Consider the following 22,024-nt stretch of genomic DNA (forward strand, 5'->3'; position numbering starts at 1 on the left):
CCTCAAAGTTCAGATAAATAATCTCTGTTTTCCTCTAATAGTTTTAATATGGAGCACTTTGTAGGGTCTTTTTTCTGTGACAGTTTGCTTACTTTAAAAACAACCGCCATCTCACTCGCTCTCTCTTTCTCTCTCTCTCTCTCTCTCTCTCTCTCTCTCTCTTTCCTAGTTTCTTTCACTCCTCCACTTTGTACAAAGTGTAAAAGCAATGTAGCAGATGAATATTCAGCTGTGAAGCATTACTCCGGCTTAAGTGTATTGTGCGTGTCTCATCCTCTGATCCATTTCATTAGTGAATTGCTTTAGACTGTAAATGGGAACCTGTACTTACTGACTCTTCAATTCAGGCCTCCGTAGATAATGATTAGTTAATGCTGTTTGGCACGGTACTCTTCAGCTGTCTGAGCATGACTTTCCAGCCAGCTCTCAGCAGTTATTTTCTCACAGGTGTCACATCTGTCTCTCTGTCTGTCTCTCTCTCTCTCTCTCTCTCTCTCTCTCTCTCTCTCTCTCTCTCTCTCTCTCTCTCTCTCTCTCTCTCTCTCTCTCTCTCTCTGTGTGTGTGTGATTTGAACACATGTCTGGCTCCAGGTGTATCGGAATGAGCAGTAATTATACCTGTGAAACTCTATCCATGTACGAGCCGAAAGTAAGAAAAGTAATAAAAGAAAAAAAGCCCAAAAAACATACCCAGACACAACTGATGTTAATTTACTGTGGTCAGCTGAACTATGCTAAACACGTTGACAAGTTCTTGAAGACAGGCTATTGCTGGAGGCGGGACATAAACTGAGGAGGAAGCTATTAATTGGGCTCTAATTCACAGGAAGGCTTCTTATTGGCTAAGAGGTTGCGAAGGGGCTATTTGCGCAGTCTGAAACAGGATGTGACTTCTTGTTCTTTGATTGTAAGGTTTATGTTCTGTTTTTATTCGAGACCATAGACTCTTCAGCCAGAGCCACATTGGTTGTAAATTTAATCACTGACAGAAACATAGAAATATTTCCAGAACTTTGCCGAACTTTCAAACTTGAGAAGATTTACAAGCAGATACTGAACTCTGTCTTCTTTATATCTGTGTGTACCCCACGTTCTGGGCCATATGGACCTTTTCAAATGCAGGCTCCTACATTCCTTTTGAAAACAAGTAAATCACAAAGAGGACTTCCCAGAAATTTGTGCTAATCTGATTTTAGGCCCTGGAACTAATGCCTAGCATGCTCTTTAATAGCTATGATTTTTAGGGATATTTCACCATCATCACAGAAGACTAGTGCTAAAAGTGCTCATAAGATTATGAAGCTAAATCTACTTATTTATTCTGCAAGAGCTTTATGCATTACCCCCTGGAACTAGACAAGAACTTGGTTCTTAGCATAGCTGGATTCGGTTCAGCTACCAAGCTATTTAACTCTTAGATCATGGTAATGTGAATATAGGATAGTCATTATTTATTTATTGTGACTGAAATGTGTCTGAATACATTACAGCATCATGACTCTGATTAGATACTTAACAATTCTCTCAGTTGTTCTTACTTTAAAAATGATCTTCAACCGCACAGAAGCTTAGTAAGAAAGACAAGGTCTATCTGTGACTTGGTGGAATGGTTGCACTGAAAGCAGGAACTAGTGCCACAATCTGGATTCAATCACGAAGGAAAGTCAGATGATTGGCACCTCAAGGCTGAATGACATGGTTTCATGGAAAGCAGAAGGTAAAAAAACGGCAGGGTGTTTGTGTTCTGCACGCTTGATCCTTGTCACCTGTGCACTTTGAGAACTGAGGAAGGATTTGTAGGTCTATGAATGTACAGGATATGTTCATTCAAACTCATTCTCTCTGACGCTTGTCTGCTATTTACGGCATTGTCTTTCCAGAAGGAGCTGTTGCACAATGACTGTTGTTGTATGACAGAGCACGTATGACTGTCCCATCTGTCACATAATGATGATAATTATGAGCAAAGCTGAAAGGAATTGTGGTGTCTGTTAGTCACAGGCTGCTTTAGTTGATTCTCACAGTCTAGTCGACGTATTCATTGTCTGTTCATGACACGATTAACACTATGCAAGCACAACAGGATGGATTAGGACTCTCATTCGCTCTCCTTTTGGATTTCCCCGGCTTCCTGAAAAATGGGAGGTGATTCAGGTCTGTCCTTTAACCTAAAGCATGGTGAAATGTTCTGCCATCTCCTTCAGAGAATCATAATAGCTTCAAATACTATATAATTTAAAATTCTAAAACTGTGTTGTCAGACCCTCAAGCACACACACCCCAAACCAGGTCTCCGGTTTTTCATGCTTAAAGGTAAGCACCTTCTCTCTTAACATGGGTCTTTGTGTTTTGCCTCAAGAACAGATTGGAATCTTAGGGATCAGATTTATTTTCTTAACTGGTTCAAATGATCTGGTTCTAACTAGATTTGAAATGAAATATAAATATTTCAATCTCTGAACAGCCCCTAAGCCCCCCTATATAACACACACACACACAGACATGCATCCACAAAGTGGGGACTTTAGTAGGAACACCTTATTAATACAGGGTCGGACCCCTCTTTACCCTGAATTAAATTCTTTGTGGCATGGATTTTACAGGATGTTAACATGGAAACATTTAGGCACATGTTAACAAGATTGCATTACATTATTGCTGTACACGTCAGCTGTACATTCATGCTGAAAACCTCCCGTTCTACCACATCCCGAGTTGCTCTGTTAGATTCAGCCCATTGACGTAAACAGTTCATTGTTCATGTAACCAAACTATGATGACTTGTTCCTTGAGACATGCTGCTTTATCATGCTGGAAGAGGCCTTTATTAAGATAGGTAAATGGTGGCCATAAAAGGATGCACGTAGTAAGAATTCTCAGATGATAATTGGTTGGTATTGAGTTTAATTCAATTCTAATTAATTTGTACTGTATAGTGCTTTTTACAATCGACAATGTCTCAAAGCAGCTTTACAGAACATAAACATAAAGCAAAAGGTTAATATAAAGATTAATATAAAGATTAATATAATACAAACATTTAAAATAATAGATATATTTAAATGTGTTTGTATTTATCCCCAATGAGCAAGTCTGAAGTGACTCAGGTTGCTGTGGCAAGAAAAAAATCTCTTGAATGGTAAAGGAAGAACCTTGAGAAGAACCAGACTCAAAGGGGAACCTCATCCTCATTTGGGTGACAACATTTGCTGCAAGGGTGTGATTATAAATATACAGTCCGACAAATGTGTTGTTGTCCTCAAAGACCACATGGAGTTAGCATCTCCTCTTTAGTATAGCAGAGTCCAACTGGAGCTGTTAATCTCTAGATGCCTCAGGATCCTCACAGAGTCGGTCTCATCTCAGTGGAGGTCCAAAATCTTCATGGCACGGAAGACAATCGGAGCTGGCACAATTTCTTGATGCCTCGGGATGGGTAGAAAGAGAGAAGCAGTGGAGAGAACTTAACATAGCTGCTGTTCATAATATTAGCAAGCACTAGATGATAATGTGAATTTGGTCAGATGTATTAGAGCACAAGATTATGGAGTTTTTAATCTACATTTAAACTCGGAAAGTGTGTCTGAGCCCTGAACACTGTCAGGAAGACTATTCCAAAGTTTGGGAGCTAAATGCGCAAATGCTCTACCGCTTTTAGTGGATTTTGATATTCTGGAAGCTAACAGAAGTCCTGAGTTTTGTGATCTCGGAGAGCGTGAAGGATTTTAACGTGTTAGAAGACTAGTTAGATAAATGGGAGCTAAACCATTAAGAACCTTGTACGTAAGTAGCAGCAGTTTGTAATCAATTATAAACTTAACAGGTAGCCAGTGTAAAGATAAAAGAATTGGGGTTATGATCATATTTTCTTGTCCTGGTAAGAACTCTGGCAGCTGCATTTTGGACTAACTGTAGCTTATTTATTAAAGATGCAGGACAACCACCTAGTAATGCATTACAATAGTCCAGGCTAGAGGTCATGAATGCATGAACTAGCTTCTCAGCATCAGATAAAGATAGGATGTTTCTTAGCGTGGCAGTATTTCTAAGGTGGAAGAAGGCTGTTTTTGTAATATGGGCTATATGATTTTCAAAAGATAAGTTGCTGTCTAATATGACACCCAGGTCTTTCACTGTTGAGCTAAAAGTTACAGTACATCCCTCTAAATGGATGTTGAAGTTGAGAGCTTCTTTGTACTGGTTTTTGGACTGATAAGTAGTATTTCTATCTTATCAGAGTTTAACAGTGGAAAATTAAAATCGTTATGTCTTTAACACACTCAGTTAATTTAGACAATTTAGCTATTTCATCTGGTTTTGATGAGATATATAACTGTGTATCATCAGCATAACAGTGGAAACTAAACCTATGTCTTCTAATGATGATCCCTAAGGGAAGCATGTATATTGAGAAAAGCAGAGGTCCTAGGACTGATCCTTGAGGGACCCCATAATTAACTGGGAATAAACTGGAGGATTCACCATTTAATTCTACAAAATGCTATCGATCAGACAGGTAGGATCTAAACCAACTTAAATCCTGTCCCTGAATACCTTTGAACAGACACAACCTTTTCTGGTATTTTAGACATAAACGAAAGGTTTGAAATAGGTCTGTAATTTGATAGTTCTTTAGGATCTAAATTAGGTTACTTAATGAGGGACCTAATTACTGCCAACTTGAAGGATGTAAGGAGGTGACCTAAAGATAACGAGGAGTTAATAACATTAAGAAGAATCTCAGTGTCAGTGAAGAAGTCCTGGACTGTGATTGAATAGTGTTTTCAGATCTCTGTTTTTTTGTTAATCTAGTCACATTGCTAAAAATAAACACCTGAGATTGTTTTGGTTGTTTTCTATGAGTTTGCTCAGGTGCTCAGCCCTAGAGCTTTTAGAGCCTATCTATAGCTGGACATACTGTCCTTATACGCAATTCTAAAAACCTCTAATTTAGTTTTTCTCCACTTTTTCTTGAGGTTACGGGTTGCTCTCTTGAGGGCGTGAATATGATCATTATACCATGGTGCAGGTGTTTTGTCTCTAACCTTTTCTAATCGGATGGGTGTCTAATGTGCTAGTTAAGATAGATCCATGGATTCATGGTAAAAATCAAAAAACAATGTGGAAAGTCAGTCCTAAACTATAAGTTAGCTATAAACTGTAGAATTGTAGTTGCACCACAGAAACTTAAGTTATATTGTGACTTGGAGTGCATGTATTTTAAAGAGATTTTCATGAATACAGTATTTTACAAAGTTTGTTTAATTCATTCATTCATTCATCTTCTACCGCTTATCCGAACTACCTCGGGTCACGGGGAGCCTGTGCCTATCTCAGGCGTCATTGGGCATCAAGGCAGGATACACCCTGGACGGAGTGCCAACCCATCGCAGGGCACACACACACTCTCATTCACTCACGCAATCACACACTAGGGACAATTTTTTCCAGAGATGCCAATCAACCTACCATGCATGTCTTTGGACCGGGGGAGGAAACCGGAGTACCCGGAGGAAACCCCCGAGGCACGGGGAGAACATGCAAACTCCACACACACAAGGTGGAGGCGGGAATCAAACCCCGACCCTGGAGGTGTGAGGCGAACGTGCTAACCACTAAGCCACCGTGCCCCCCCAGTTTGTTTAATTGCGCTTAAGAATTCCTGTTCAATAGATTGCTTATGATTTCAGACAAGGATAGGGTTAAAAATATGCTATTATTTTCCCTTTAAAATTCCTGTAATACTGCAGATATTTTAATGGTTGTCCATGATCATTTATAATTTATAATTAAATTGGGATACAGTCAAACATTAGGCATATTTTACTAAGATTTATTTTTATCTACTAAATTTAAAGGCCAATTACATAAAATGGTATTCATAAAATAACTAAAATTTGACACATGAAATAACAAAGTATCTGATATCTGAAAACTGATATTTTTCAGCTACAACAGTTACATTTTAGTTCATGGTTCTAAATAAGACATGGTGTTTTTTTTTGCATCAGTTGTACATCAATGATTACATCACGCTCACCAAGTCCCAAATGTAAATAAAATAGGCATTTAAACCACTGTGACCCCAACCAGGATGAAGCAGGTAACATTCCTGTGTTTATGAATTTGGCTTTTCTTTGTCCTACTAGCTTCAATTCTGACCTCCTTCTGTATATTAAAGCAACCACCTCTTCTAAGGGACACAGTTGTTTTGAACTTAAAGAAACAGAATATTGTGTGTCTATTAAGCATTAAATATTTTTTTTGCTTTTTTCCCAACTTTTTTTTTTTTTTTTTTATTAATTTTGTTATAGAACCCCAAAAACTATAAGGAATGTAAAACTGTATAGAATTACAGAATACAGCTAAAGACACTGAACTATGAGATATTTTGCTGTTTTTGTTCTTGTTAATTTGCTAGAAGAATTTGCTCCAGTGTACTCAGTATGGATCTGCACAGTGACTGCATTCTCCCAGTAGATGACCCATGTGTATGATTGCATATTCTGGTTCAGAATTCTAATTGGTCACTGAAATGTCATTGCAACATTTCCCTAACAAATATCAACACAACGCTAATCAGCTGTTGACCTAGATAAAATATTTTGTCAAGTTCATGGAATCTACGTAACAAGTTCATCCTCAGTTCCCAGAATGCATCCATGCTGTTATCTTTCATGTCACTGTACTTTAAGTGTTCCAGAGTGTTGGCTTTGGACATGCTGTTGAAACTTCCACTTGTCCTTTAGAAAACATGGATATAAATTATGACCCGTGTTCATGCTGAAGCACAGCTTTTATGGTGAGATGCTCTTAAATAAGACAGAGTAGGACCCTATTTGTGTGTGAATACATCAGTGTTATTTATGATATAACTAGCAAAAAAAAACATCACATTCTGACCCATGAATGAAGCATGGCAAATATGGCAGAAAAGATTAGACCCAGCTTAACAGGGCAAGAATTCTCTTTCTTTCTGTCGCTCTCAATAAGACAATATTTCAGCAATTTTCATCAAACAAGGTGTCTGTGCTAGTTTCCAAACGAGTGTATACACTTTTCCCACTCCTGGACAAATTACCTAGATCCTGCTGGTATAGAACCAAGATCCAGTTATTCATCCATAAATAAGTGGTCTGAGGAAGAAGCAACCAATAAAAGCTATCCCACATTGCAACCAAGTAAATGATAAAAACATTGTTAATAATAATGCTAACAACACTTTATTATATAGGGAAATATATTAATATATATGGCTTGTAATTCTCATTTTGGGTAGATTTTGCCAGTGAATATACAGTAGATGAATAAGGATTTCACTGTGAATACTCAAAAGTAATAAAGTAACTATTGTTGGTACTGGAACAACAAGAAACCATGGATTATGTGGTGGTGTTTACTCTAAACTGCAATGAATGGAATATGATCTAATCCAAATGCTAGCTAAAAAAAAATAAAGAAAATATCCCAGATAGTTACCCCAGATATTTATCAATTTCAGTGTATATGAGAGCTTTAGTGAATAAGCACACCTGGATAGATTTGTAGAACCACTGCTGTAATCATCAAGGCTGTACTTTGCTCATCCCAGGACTGATATCCACAATATGCTCAGTTTGAACAGCCTTTATTCTCCTACACACATATACTCTAGTGATTTATAATCACACTTCCGGGCGTCACCCAGAAGATCGGTTCCCTTTTAAGTGTCAAGATGAGTCTCAGGATGTTTTCTGGGTTTCTAGATTTAGTTTTTAGTAAAAAGTATTTGTTTTTATCCCAGAAGTACACGTTTTTACATCATTCACTGTTCCGTTGCTGATATTTTCTCATTGTTCATTAGTTAACTATTATTATATATATAACTATTGGTCTGATATCAGTTCTCAAACTGTAAAAAAAAAAAAAAAAAAACACAGGCATGTCCAATGCCAGTGCAGGTAGATACTGTACAAGGGTATTAGATACATTTCTCTTCTCTCACATTCTCTTATTTATAGGAGGAAGGAATGTAAACCCCAGATCTTTTTTCTGGCCCTTATGAGAGATGAGCCAATCTATCTAGGAGCCTGACTGGATCTTAATTCAGCCTGACACATGGGGGTCCTAAAGCATTTCAAACAGCATGAGCTGCTTACCCATCTGAGAATCCGGGTGCCCTCTCTTTCCCAATTCTCTTTCGCTTTGATGGTGCTGTGATAGATTTTATCAGACCTCATGTCAGTTATCTCATACCCATAAGATAATCTTTAAAGTTGGGTCAAATTTATTCTGTCACCTGGCCAGGTGACCCAAATTAAATCCCTGTTTTTGTTTTGCTGCATTAAGTTTTATTTCTTTCTTTGCCTTGTCTTTTCTTTTTTGCACATTGTTTGATTAATAGAGATTATTGTGTGGCTTTTCAAGTAGCAGATTAGAAGGCAGTAGTGTCAAAAATTACAGGAATCTTAATTTAGGGTTACACATTATGTCAGGAATACATGCATAGACACATACAATCACTGCGATAGAGAGAGAAAGAGAGAGAGAGAGAGAGAGAGAGAGAGAGAGAGCCAAAGGTAGCACAAGAGACCATGAGGCTTTGTAACCCAAATAACATCGCACTTGGCTTGTATTACAGTTGCTGAAACCTGCACTTAGGGCCTGCATGAACATCCTGCTCTTTTTATGAACATACTTTCTCACTTACCCTGAGCAACATTGGTGAGAAATAAGTATTCAAATAACATCACTTGCCAAAAAGCCCCCTCCAACATCCCTCCTCCACCCTCCTGCCTCCTCCTTCACCCCCACCCCTAGCAACATTGCATAGTGTGTATGAGTGAACATGTCAAAACATCCTACAAAATAGTTAGCAGTGCACTCTTCCCATTCCACCTCAGTAGTTATTAATTGACATGAGTCTGCATAGTTGAGAGGCCTACCACCATCCACCCTCACACCAGAAGCAAAAATAGGAATGGAGAAAGAATTAGTGAGGGTAAGAATGCGTCTAGCTCTTTCACGCTTTCAACTCGGACGACAGGTGAGATGTGTCACTGCGGTCTGTTCATCTGTCCGTGAGACAGATGAACATCTGACACAGGAACTTGAAAAGGCACTTTAAAAGTGTTATACCTCCTTACATCCTCAGTCCCTTATGTTTTGGAATCTGCTACTAAAATTGTATCAGTCTTTATCTATATAATGTGTGGATCTTATTCAATAATAAACTCCCCCTGGTGGTGACTTCAGAGAGTTTGTGTAATATAGACCTGAAGAAATGAGAATGAGACATAGAGGTATCTGACATACAGAATATATCTGCTGTTAGCTATGTTATACAGTTTGCATTGTGGATTTCTGTTCTGAAAATCACAGACACTCTGAGTTAACCGTGAAATTTGATTGTAATGATATGTCACTTCAGCTTAATAGTGTTTTAATAATAAAAGGGCAAACAATCATCAAAATGTGTTTGATTCGGAGGAAATGTTCTGTATGTTAGTGGCATACATTCTCTATAAAATCTGCATTCATTTTATATTCATTCAATACAAAATTCATAAAAATAATGAAAATGTTAACACAGCAGAGGACACGTACATTCTGCTGTAAATCTACTCTTATTTAAAGCACAGGCAGTTTTGACACTTCAACTAAAATGTGTTTTAATTGGTAATTTAACAGATGAAGAATATTATGTAATTAGTCAGTGCACACACATACTGTACACATAGATACATATACACACACACACACACTAAATGGTTGATCCAATGGTTTCATTCATCATATGCCTATTAATTATCATTGCAAAGCCAACTTTTTATGACTTTTAATATAGAAGAGACAATTTTTGCTTTTGTTTTGTTAAGAGTTCAGAGTTTAAGCTGTCAAAGCTGAAAGAGATTTTAGGCTCACATTTAAAGATGGCTTCTGGAGGTGGGGGAGTAGGGAAGAGAGAGGGGGAGATTCATGAGAGATAGGTCCATAGGTGAGATTTAGAGGTTTAGGCAGAGTATGGAATAGAGGAGGGAGGCCAAGCAGGCATTTGGCCCATTAATGCCAGCAGGCAGAGAGAGGCAGAGGCAGAAAAAGAAAGCGAGAGAGAGAGTGAGAGAGAGAGAGAAGGAGGCAAGCAGGTATTGTTTACATAAAGCGCAAGTGAAAGCAGCTGGAGGGCTAATTAGCTTGATTCTCCATTACATGCCGAGAGGGCCAATAACTAAAAAATGGAGTTTTGTTTAGGTTTGAGCAGCAGCCCCCACCTGGAGGAAGTTGTAAAAGGCAAAAAAGAAGGGGAAAGAAGGGGAAAAAAGAGAAATGAGGTTAAGAAACAAAGACTCTATAAAGCAATTGTTCACCAGGAGATGACACATATGGTGGCTTGAGTTCAACGCTGATTTTGTCTTTACCGGAATGCCATGGGAAACATGTTAGTTCGTGGGATCTGTGTTTGTTCTTTTGTATGTGTGTATAAATGAAAGCTTCTGTGCTTGTGTCCCATTTTTGCATCTGCTTGTATATTCTAGTACCTGTATAAATATTTGAGTGTACTGTAGGTACATTAGCCAGTCAGCTCAATTGTAGCTTGTTTTAATTTGTACAGTAAGGGACTCTGTATGTAAAAGAAAGCAGTGAAGCGAATCTATATTTTTAAAGGGTATTTAAAATAAGAACCGCAAGCTTTGCAGTTCTGTACTTTTGGCATTGAACTAGATCATGGCTCCTCCAGAAACCTATGCTCTTTTAACAAGCATTTTGAGCCAGCAGTCAAGGACAGACACACACATCACCTCTCACCTCATTTGCTTGTCGGGAAATATCCCGCTCTTCCAGGCCTCCGCTCAGCATCAGTCACTATGGCAACACGGAAAACCAAACTTTGCCAATATTTCTGGGAGCCTGCTCTTTCTTAGACAGTCTGAGACCATGTGAAGTCAGAGGGCAAATCTCTGTTGCTTCCTCTGTGTATATAACAGGCTACAAGCAGGTAACTGGAGTCAGCTGTCAGTCGCCAGTTTTAAAGCAGTCATAAGACTTCACTCCTGAAGAGTGGCTTATTTTTCCTCTCTTCAGGTGGTAGAGAAGGGGACATTCTGGAATGGTAATTGAGTTTAGCAATTTTGAGTGGGAAAAGTCTAGATGGGTGGGAGCTCTTATGTTCGTTTATTAAAAAGTTTACGCAGCTACATTTTCTGTAGACTATAAAATTTATATTGATTACATGAAGCACAAAAATAAACTCTTTCCTAGTATTCGGGTGAGCCAAGGTTTGAAACTCTACTAAGCTTTCTGGTTGTAACTGGTTCAAAAAAAGAAAAACCTTATTCCACTTATAACAGCAGTTATGAAAAGTAATTTATAGTTATGGTTCCAGTTATGGTACTATTAAAGGTGTGATGGAAACTTTTACTAAAATATTAGCGTCAGAATGAGCCAGAAACAAAATCGTGAGATTCAAGGCTCAAAATCAGCTTAGTACCTTGGTAAGGTTACCCTGATCAGGATGATGATCATGTGTTGTAATGTGGCCAATGACTGACGATGTTTTCCTTTCTTCAGTTTGTCAGGTTTATGCTTATAAAGTGTCACTGTAACGAATGATCGTAGCCCTTCCTCTCTCATACTTCACACTGAGAGTTGGGTTCTGTTGCGCTGTAGTACAAATAAATTGTGAACATTTTTATTCTTGCCCATGCCTCCGAGTGTGCTATTTTCTCAAAAAGTCTTCTTTTCTGAAAGCTGTAGATTCTACTGCAAAAAAGACACCTTCACATATTTATATTTTTGAAAATAGTCATTTTCAGCTAAACAGGGAATGTAGTAGCTCAATGGTTAAGACATTAGGCTACTGCTTGGGAGGTCACCAAGCTGCCGCTCCGAGGCCCCTGAGCAAGGCCCTCATATGTTCAGTTGTATGAATGAGATAAATGTAAGCTACTCTGGATAATGGTGTCTTCTGAATACCCTAAATGCAACGTGAATAGAAACATAGTTAGTCACGTGATATTTGATTTGTTTTATTTAATCAATAGAAAGCTTTACTAGTTAAGTGAATGTCAGGTAAATCAGATATTTTAGCTTTAGCAAGGTTGTTAAGAATAGCCTAGTATTACAGGAAGAGGTCATTTGACTGACAATCTAAACAGTCAGCCTGCAGAATTTTCCCATAGCCCTTCAGCATGCCTGTGAGTGTATCTTGTTTATACTTTCTTAATTGTTTCAGAGAAAACTTTCTGTAGTGATGAAAAAAATGCCATTGTTTAAAGATCGGATTCCATGAAGTTTCTTTCAGTGTGTCACAGAGTTCAAAAGTTTTCACATCCGAATCTGGTGTACTTTCGTGCAGTATTAGAGCCAAGGAGATTCGGATGTGTTTAGAAGACATTAGACATGCTGAGGCTGAGAGATCATCTATCTGAGTACATCTGAGCACTTGGATATTAGGATTCTGTTAAATGATGGAAAAAAATAGTTGACGCTACCTTAAATTCTACCTCGTTCACAGCAAAGGAGGTTTTTGCACCAGAATGTGTCAAAATGAAAACCTTATCTTAACATTAACGGAAGGAGTCTCCAGAGTCAAGACAAGTCAAGAAACCTTTATTGTCATTTCAACCATATATAACACAGTACATAGTATTAGTGTGTAGTGTGAGTTCCCGAGTAGGCATTAGGTAGGTTAAGGGGGTTTTCTCTGCTTTTTTCCTGGTCATAGTTCAAGAATTGTCAGGAAATTTACCAAGAAAACCAAAGCGAACTCCTTTTCCTTATCTGAAAACACACCGACTCTTACAAAAATGTAGCTATACTTGTAAGTATCTATCTTTTAGTGCATGGTATTGTCACTGTCTATCTTGCACTGTTTGCACTAGGTTGCATATGATGCACTTTACTTTTTAGTCCATAGCTCTGTGTTGTGTTATATACCTCCCTGTTGTTCTATGTAGCACCATGGTCTTGGAGAAACATTGCTTCATTTCACTATACTATATATGCACTCTAGTGTCAGGTGTCTGAATTTTAGAAGGATAGTATCACCCTAAATGGAACATTAAACGTATGTGATGTGACACTGCTCGATTCAACAGAATACAGTGTTAAAAAATAAATCACACAACATGGGCTAATTTAGCCATCTTGTAAATATTTTTTCACCCAGTGTCAGCACCTGGTAGCCCCACCCTTCTTCTGCTACTGTACATAAAGAAAGCTGTGGGTGTTTAGTTCATGATATATCTGGGTGCTTGAAGTGAACTTGTTTGAATTTATAGTGTGAAAATGCAATGTGAAACACACTCACGAATAAGTTCAGTGATCCAGAAATTCATAAATGAATGTCAAGCAACTGAAACAAGGTTGCATTCAGGGTTCTACAAAACAACAGAGAAGTACAAATGCAAGCCTTGATTAAATCGCCATGGTTTAGCCAGCCCACATGGCCCCGAACGGCACCAGGCACCACTGCCACAGATGTGCATGCCACGGAGTAAAGCACGCACAGGCATACCATGGCACTGTGGCTAGAACCGTGAGAATGACAAAAATGCAGAAGCACTAGTAACGCAATGGCCATACTTATAAGGTTAAATATAATTAAAGCCAAAATAAACTTTACAGCATCTCAAAAATAGATAAATAATTAATAATGCAGATGGATATTTATTGGAATTCAACTGCTGAGAAAAAATTTTGCTCTTGAATTAAACACAATGGGCATGCTGTTAGAGGAGAATAAACAGCAAAGCAGCTGAATGATTAGGCCCAAATGCAAAGGAGTGGTTACTGTTACCGTTCTGAAGTTGATTATTTTCCAATAGCAGCATGCCCTAAAGTGTTTTATTTTGGGATGTGATAGGTTAGAGCAATGAGGAAGGCCCGTAACCCTCAGTTGTATAAAATGAGATTAAATGTAACTCGCTCTGGATAAGGTTATCTGACAAATTTCTCTTACACCACCTCAATTAGAATCTTAATTTGGTTAATCAATGGCAAATCATGCTTTTTTCACCATTTAGATTTAATATAAATTCCTCTTGTCTGAAGAATCTCTATTAGAGGAATGCATACTGAGCTCTGATCTTTTTATTAATATTAATTTAGCCTTAAATTAATCAAAAACCTCTGACCAATATGATTTGAGAATTCTTCAGTTCTGTGATATACAGTATAAATACAAATCAGACAAGTGCAATGATATACATATGATTAAAAATGGACACATTATTTAAAACAAAAGGTTAGGAAAAGATTTTAGTGGACACTATGGGGTGCAGATAATTTCGAGAAAAAAGTCTATGTTCTTAATCGAAGCAGATAAAAAAAATCTATCATCCCAGACAAAATGTTTTTGAATAGGTAAAAGGGGAGAAGGGCACACGGAGGCTGAGAAAGGAAGTAGGAGTTGTTAAATAGGCTACAATAAGAGAAGGAAATAGTAGGGAAGGAGATCCGGAGTGGAGTAGAGTGCAGGAACTCTTTGCTTTGGCTAGACGAGCAAAATGAGGTGGGAAGAAAGGAGGATGGTGGAAAAGGAGGGAACAAGTCACTGCACAGGTGTTAGAGAGGAGGCATTGCAGTCTGTTATTAACACCTTGAAACCTGGCAAAACTTGATCCTCCCTACAGACTACACACTTATTACCCAGCAGACCAAGAGGAAACTGCCCTCTCCCAGACAACACTGCCACCGCAACACTTTTTTCAGCCGTTTAGACCTCTGATACCACACACTGAGATCATCCGACACCACACACCGAGATATCAGGCCACGTTATCATTAACGCATGCTTATGTTTTGTTAAAATTAAATGGTTTGTTCAGCTACAAGGCAAAGACATGGCTTAAAGGATAAATTGTGGATGTTATTTGTAAAGTTTCTCCTTCTCCCTGTTTTTTTATAGTATCATGCCTATAACACTGTGTGAAGTCTTAGCTAATTAGCGCTTACTCAGCTTTCTCCTTGATGTTCTAATTTAAATTTGGAAATGGAAAATGACCCCAAGTAACATAGCTAACTAAAGCATGGCTGCTTCTTTATAATGATGATCTCTACTGTTAGCTCAACATTTTTACATGGGATAAACTAGCTTTCTGTTCCCTTCTCCCTTACTGGACATAATAAAGTCTAACATCTTTATTTAAATATGAAGACAACTGTAGAGATTTCAATGATTCGGTGTTACAAAGGAAGTTCTTCTAGCACAGTTGATATTCTAGTTTCTGTACATACTGTAATATAATGGAATAGACTTCAGTGTTATTGTCAGGTATTCAAAGAGGCAGCAGATGCAAGTGCAGACTTTTATCAAGTGTTAAATGAACAAACACACAGCAAAGTGACAACAAAATTAGCAAAAGCAATAAGACTGCCAAATAAGACTGACACCACTCTCACTCACTCACTCATTTTCTACCGCTTATCCGAACTACCTCGGGTCACGGGGAGCCTGTGCCTATCTCAGGCGTCATTGGGCATCAAGGCAGGATACACCCTGGACGGAGTGCCAACCCATCGCAGGGCACACACACACACTCTCATTCATTCACCATTCACGCAATCACACACTACGGACAATTTTCCAGAGATGCCAATCAACCTACCATGCATGTCTTTGGACCGGGGGAGGAAACCGGAGTACCCGGAGGAAACCCCCGAGGCACGGGGAGAACATGCAAACTCCACACACACAAGGTGGAGGCGGGAATCGAACCCCCAACCCTGGAGGTGTCAGGCGAACGTGCTAACCACTAAGCCACCGTGCCTCCCTAGACTGACACCAAAAGAAGCTAAATGACAAAACACAGGAACTTAAACAGAAGTGCTAATCAGGGTGAAACTGGGCACAGATAAAGGTGACTGCGATGTTAGTGTCATGATCATGTGACATGCCTTAAAGATGCGGTCACACTAAACTTTCAGCATGAAAAATGTCTTCAGAGATGCTGTGATCATGATCGGTAACCGGATATGACCTCGCATAACAAGCCTTTTTTTTTTTTTCTTCAGTCCTTGTTAGCAACAAACTAGCGGGTTAACTTGTTGATCATGTGTTTACAATAATTGCTTCCTTAAATAGAATGTTAGATTTAACCAACTAATTTTTAGTTAATATATCAAAAGTAAACACTACTATGAACTCATGCAGCGAGTTGATTTTATAATCATTTAAAGCTGCGTCATATAGAACGGGATATTGTGAAATGTCTATTATGAGTGCTTCCACCATCTTGGCTTTTCTGAATAGGTCAATTTATTTTGGTCTTGACATGAAATGAATTTGCGGGAAAGAGTTCACAAAACTTAAACATTGGGATGCAGCGAATGAGATGAGAATGAGAAACTGCATTTCCTGTCTACAGCATTTTTCATGTTTACGAATGAAAATCAATGGCACATAAAGTGTAGAGTAACCACAGCTTAATCATGACAATTTTGTTAGCTTTCACTTAGTGCTTGTGTTTCCTTTGCTTAACGATTTTAACGTTAAACATTTATACACTAGAAAAAGACAAAGTGTTCTTTAAGGGTTCTATGACAGTTAACAGTTCTAGGTTTTCATAAAATTGGAACTCATATGAATACCATTTCCATAGAAACCAATACATACAAATGAAGAGCCCTCAGAGTTTTTATTTATTTACTTATTAATTCATGTGGATAAATGTATAGTTTTATTAACGCTTTGTGGAAGGGAATAGCAGCATTGATTCTGTAGTTGGTGAAAATAAGACTTATTTACAAATTTATTCATTTTTTTATTGAAAGATTAGAAAGTCTGGCCTTTAGACACTGAAATATTACAAATTATCTATACTTATTACCCATACATATTGTAGTACAGTAGTCCTGGAGAGAAGTCATGAACTTCCTTACTATTCTAAAAAGGTAGGCTAGGTAGAGTTGAGGCGAGTTTAATCATCCTCACCACACCAACATTTGTATGCAGTTCACACACATATTCTAGCACATATAATCTGTTCTTGTGCCCCTGTAGGCTGCCTAAAGCTAGGGCTAGTGCTGGTCTTGTTTGCTTAGGTGCTGACAGGATCTCAAATGGACCAGATCCATCAGATGTGTCCAAGTCAAGGCCTTTTTCCATTATGACGAGACCTCAGACTTATTTGTTGATTCTTGGGCCCCAAAATCATTAATTTAGACTGTCTGGGCAGGCAGAGAGAGTAACCGTGAAACCTGAGAAAAACACTCCACTAAAAATCCCCTACCCTCCCTTTTTGCCTTTTTCTCCACCCGTTGCATAACAAATGATGGCACCTCCATTTAATTACTTTGAGGTTGTTTATTTATTTACGTGTAATGGATGATTCTAGATGGACCAGGCTGTGACCAATCAAAGAGCCACTCTGGAATGTGAAATTGACCTCCACAGGCTCCTTTCGTTTTCTTGGTTTCTTTTCTGTCCCACCACTAAAGCTGAAAAAAAGGAAGAGAAAGGAAAAAAGAAAAGGAATAAACAGAGGGATTTGTTTATTTCATCCCTTCTCTTTGTCATGTAAAGGAATCTGATGGGATTTGAAAGGCCATCGAGGACGGCTGGTTATTTTGAAAGTGGTTTGCACAGTCAAGGGGGCGCCTTGACACAGCCAGGCATATATCATAGGTTTTTTTTTTTTTTTTCGTTTTTTTAAAAATACATCACCAGAATAAAAGGAGAGGAGGGGGTGTTGGATTGAGAAGCAGCAAATAAGAAGAAGAGTTCTGCTCTGCAACTTTTTTCCTGAAGAACAACAGACATGCTATTTTGTCATAGTAATACAGAGAGGGATATTTTGCATTAATGCCAAATATTTCTCTGCTTTCTGAAACTTAAAACAAATTGGCATGGGGTTATAGTAGACATGTCATGAAACAAACGACTGAAGATGTTTTTTTTTTCATAATGACATCCTAGTTATATAAATACTATATTTCTTTTGGACTTTAAACACAAACGAGTTAACAGATATCACTGCAGTCCAATTAAAAGCTACAAATAAATATATGAGCATAAATTACTTACAGATGATGTTTGGGGGTTGCCTTAATGGCATAGAGGTGTTACTTCAGTCATAGTATGACTGTTTCCGAAGCCGCACTTACCTCTGCACATGCACATGTTCAGCTACTGCACATAAAGATGTCTTTAGACAGATGAACACTTACATAGTGATGTGTTGTGTTATATATCGACTGACTAAAGAAAACCATGTGGCAAAACCGAGACAAGCTTTTTGAACCTAGCTCTTAGTGCCATAGATACAACTATAATACTATAAAAAAAAAAAAAACCTGATGTATTTGTTTTCATTTAATCACGTTATCACTTTCAATGAAAACAATTACAACATTTTTTAATGATTCATATGTAAGGAAACATTTAGGTATCATCTCCAGAACTAAAATGCTCTGCCGTCAGAAATGGTTTGTGTTTTGGGCTAACCCTAACCCATCATTTTGTTCGGAAAAAATGGACTTTATTCACTTTATATGAATATATATGTTATGTATATTTGTAATTGTGTGACAGGAACTTCTCAGTGGTGTTTAACCGTCTTGGGACTCTTCAGTGCTAGAAAATTGTTTCAGTTGTTTTTTAATTGGATTAAAAAATTAATAATAATGTTTGATGATTCACATGTATGGGAAACTTTGTGATCATCTAATTAAATTCTCCCTAGCACCAAAATGTCTTGTAATGGATCTTACACTATACACTAAAGTAGTAGCTTGTCAACCTTTTTTTTTTCTTTTTATGAAAGGCATTTCTCAGGGGTGTTTTACCAACTTGTAGCTCTTCAATGCTGGGCATAACAAAAATGCAATTCTGTATGTTCACAAAAGGTTCGCAATAATCTCTTTGTTAGTTTCCCTTTTTAGCTAGCTCACTAAGATACTGTGAAGTTTGATTATCAACCAAGCACAATGTTACTCTGATTTCCTGTTTGGAAATGAAATATGTAAGAAAAAAAGGTTTATTAAATAATAGAAAATCATTGTGGATTAGATCTGGATGCTAATGCTATTAATTATCCATTTATGTTTAATATTTATGCATAATTAAAGTGTATGTTTTCAGAAAGTTTATAAGCAAATTTTCAAATCATATTCCCAATATTTGCTCTTAAGCCATTGAAATGCTGTACACCGGATGATCATGATAGATTGCAAGTAGTCTAAATAAGACACCTTCAGATCTAAGAGGAAATGCTGCTATATTTCACTTCCAATTTAAGAGGCTTTTAAGGTGTAAGCACGTCTTGACCCTATTGTCGAAGTGGAATAATTTAAAGGCTTCTCAAGCAATTACTTTGATGTCAGTGACAATAAAAAGAGCTTCAAAAGAGACCATGTAGAAGGAGGAAGAACGAGGAGGGGCAAGTGCGGGGTAATGAAAAAAAAACGTGAAGGAAGACATGTTAATGATATAGAAAGAACGATTTATATAAAAAGAGAGGGAAAAGGCAGATAATTAGCCTAGTGGAGCATGCTTGTCGGAATGTCACTTCCCGCTGAGACCTCTACTTAATTCCACGGTCGCGGCTGGAGATACAACACTTGCTCGCACGCACTTTACCTCTTTTTCCGGATCTGTCTAATTAGCCCGGACCTGGCACAGGTGCTGCAGTGGCAAGAGGTCAGTACAGGCCATTGACCTAAAAGGGTGCACCAGTACGCTTGTAGAGAATGTTTCACTATCACCCGCATCCTTTCCACCCTTCTTAAGAGAACATTTGGGCAGCACATGGGCTGTCGTCTACCCTCCTGCCTCAACATGTCACCTTGCAGCGTGGCTTTTATGGCTGCTACTGAGCAGGCTTCCTTACCTTTTTTCTTGCCCAGAGCAGAACTAGAGAGATTGTGCATTGCCCCTGTGCTAATGAGAGACCTGCCTGAGGGGTACAGGATGGGGGACAGGAACTAGGGCTGTTCAGCATGGGTGTTGTGAGATTTGTAAAGGTAGAGGGAGTGGGTGTGGGCTGTTGCTTTTTTCCATGTTTGGGAGTGGGGTGATAAACATTTCCTGCTTGAGGTTGTTAGGGTGTTCGCAAAAGGGTGTGTGTACAAGTGGACTATAAAGGAAAATTTTAGTGATTTGGTATTATTGAGTCAAGTGTGTATCATTGTTCGCTTAAGCCTCTAACCTATCTCATGTCTAACTTCTCTCTCTCTCTCTCTCTCTCTCTCTCTCTCTCTCTCTCTCTCTCTCTGTCCAACTCTCTATTTAGAAGGAAGTGGGCAGAAATCGCTAACAGGTGCTGCTCTTCTCATCAGCTGCTCCTCTTCTGCTTCCTCACTGAAGCTCCTCATCACTACTTGTACCATAATTGGGCTCTTTCACCGCCATCATTTACTCCATCCATACAACATATACATCAATACATTCCTCCATAACATTTCCAGTGCAGTTATTGCTTCATTATTATTGGTGTTATGAGTATTACTATGAATAGTAACGTAAATGTGATGATAGTTATTAGCATATGAAATGTTTTTGTTGTCCTTTTATCCTGCTTTATAAAATTTAAATGAAATAATGTTAAGCATATTATTTTTTTTTGTTATTGAATGTTATTAAATGGCTAATACAGTATTCTGTTTCTCTACAATATCCCATAGAAGCACTTGTTAATGATTGCATGCTAATCCAAGATTCGCATCACTGTTGTCTTTGAAGTCCGACAGAGTGGTGATTCATCTAGTGATTCATAGTGACATAACAAACAGCAGCAACGTCTTATAAGTCAGATGTTTCTTTTCTTTTCCCTGCTGTACCCAGATCAAACCTAGAGGAAAATATCTTACTTTTCTTCAACAGGCTGAAAAGCACTCACGCCTTACCTGTGTGTTTTCCTTTGACATTTGTATGTTGTCGCTTTTCAGGGACCTGCTAAAAGAAACAGTACTATAACTGCTTCGTAATGAGGGTAAGGGCTTACTAAATCACTGACCAGACCCTTAAACTTTGACCTCTGGCTGTAATATCCTTAACAGTCTCAGTACCTGAAGCCAGAACTAGTGAAAAAGGAAGGAAATTGTAAATAGGGTGTTTAATACAAATACACACAAAATGTGCCAAAATATCCTTTTTGTAAGTAGTAACTCCATGTGATTGATTCTTTGGGCTAAAGAACAAACTAGCATGACTAGCTAAAAAGTTATGTGTAAGGTTAGAAATATTCAACTTTGTGTTCAACCGAAGGATATACACCGTATGTACAGTATCCACAGTGCTTGGAAATTGTGGAATATTTCTGTTTGCACATTTCCTTGCAGAGAAAGATACCAAAATTAAAGTTAGCCACATGATAAAAGCACACGTATAGCTTGGGGTTTAAACCATGGCCTGGTTAATTTTATTTATAAAACTTAGTTTTTACTAGGAACTGCTGCTTTAAGAAGCTGCACCGAGTAACATGGATAGTTTAATTTCTCAGAACCAGATGCCACACTGTGCCCCCCCCCCCCCTCCCCCCCTGGGAATTCCAGCTCGACACTTGTAGAGTGAAATCAGAGGACACGATAGCGTAAAATGTATTTCAGATTTTATTCAGACTCAACCGAATGTTGAACTTCAGAACCGCAGGTCATTGAGGAATGCTTAGTACAATTCAGAAAACAGTCACTTTTAACTGTTATACAAAAACTTTTAATAAAATGATGCTTGTGTCTGTACATCTGTTATTCATCAATTGAAATCTGAAAGCATTTGCTATAGTTTTTTTGTGTGTGTATGAATGAAATGATTTAATAAAAACCTGATGAGTGAACTATTCTGGATATTTATTCTGTTCAAATCCTTGTTCAAATTTATTTATTTTCTACCCTTTGTCAACTAAAGATGACTGCTCTCCTAACAGATTTAAAGGAGATCTTTGTAATTAGTCCATTTCAATAAAAATATCTTGTCCTAATTTGACAAGAAAGCTATGCTATAAACTTTAACAGTTATTAAGCACAACTAACATCATCTCTGTCTGTTTCTGTAACTGTGACAGTTCAAAGTGTGAGTCTGTAAATGTTTCAGTTCATGTTGTAGTCT

General features: G+C 38.0%; 1 protein-coding gene across 1 annotated transcript in view; it reads left to right on the forward strand.

Moving 5' to 3' along the window:
- The window catches only part of LOC132854024 (ERC protein 2), a 197,144-nt gene extending 176,339 nt beyond the window's left edge, over positions 1-20,805 (forward strand). The window contains exon 18 of the mRNA XM_060882141.1: positions 20,211-20,805. The gene's annotated coding sequence lies outside the window, so the exon portion shown is untranslated. The remainder of the gene's footprint in view (positions 1-20,210) is intronic.
- The last annotated feature ends 1,219 nt before the right edge of the window (positions 20,806-22,024 follow it).

Source organism: Tachysurus vachellii, chromosome 11 (assembly GCF_030014155.1).
Source record: "Tachysurus vachellii isolate PV-2020 chromosome 11, HZAU_Pvac_v1, whole genome shotgun sequence".
Taxonomy (NCBI): Eukaryota; Metazoa; Chordata; class Actinopteri; order Siluriformes; family Bagridae; genus Tachysurus; species Tachysurus vachellii.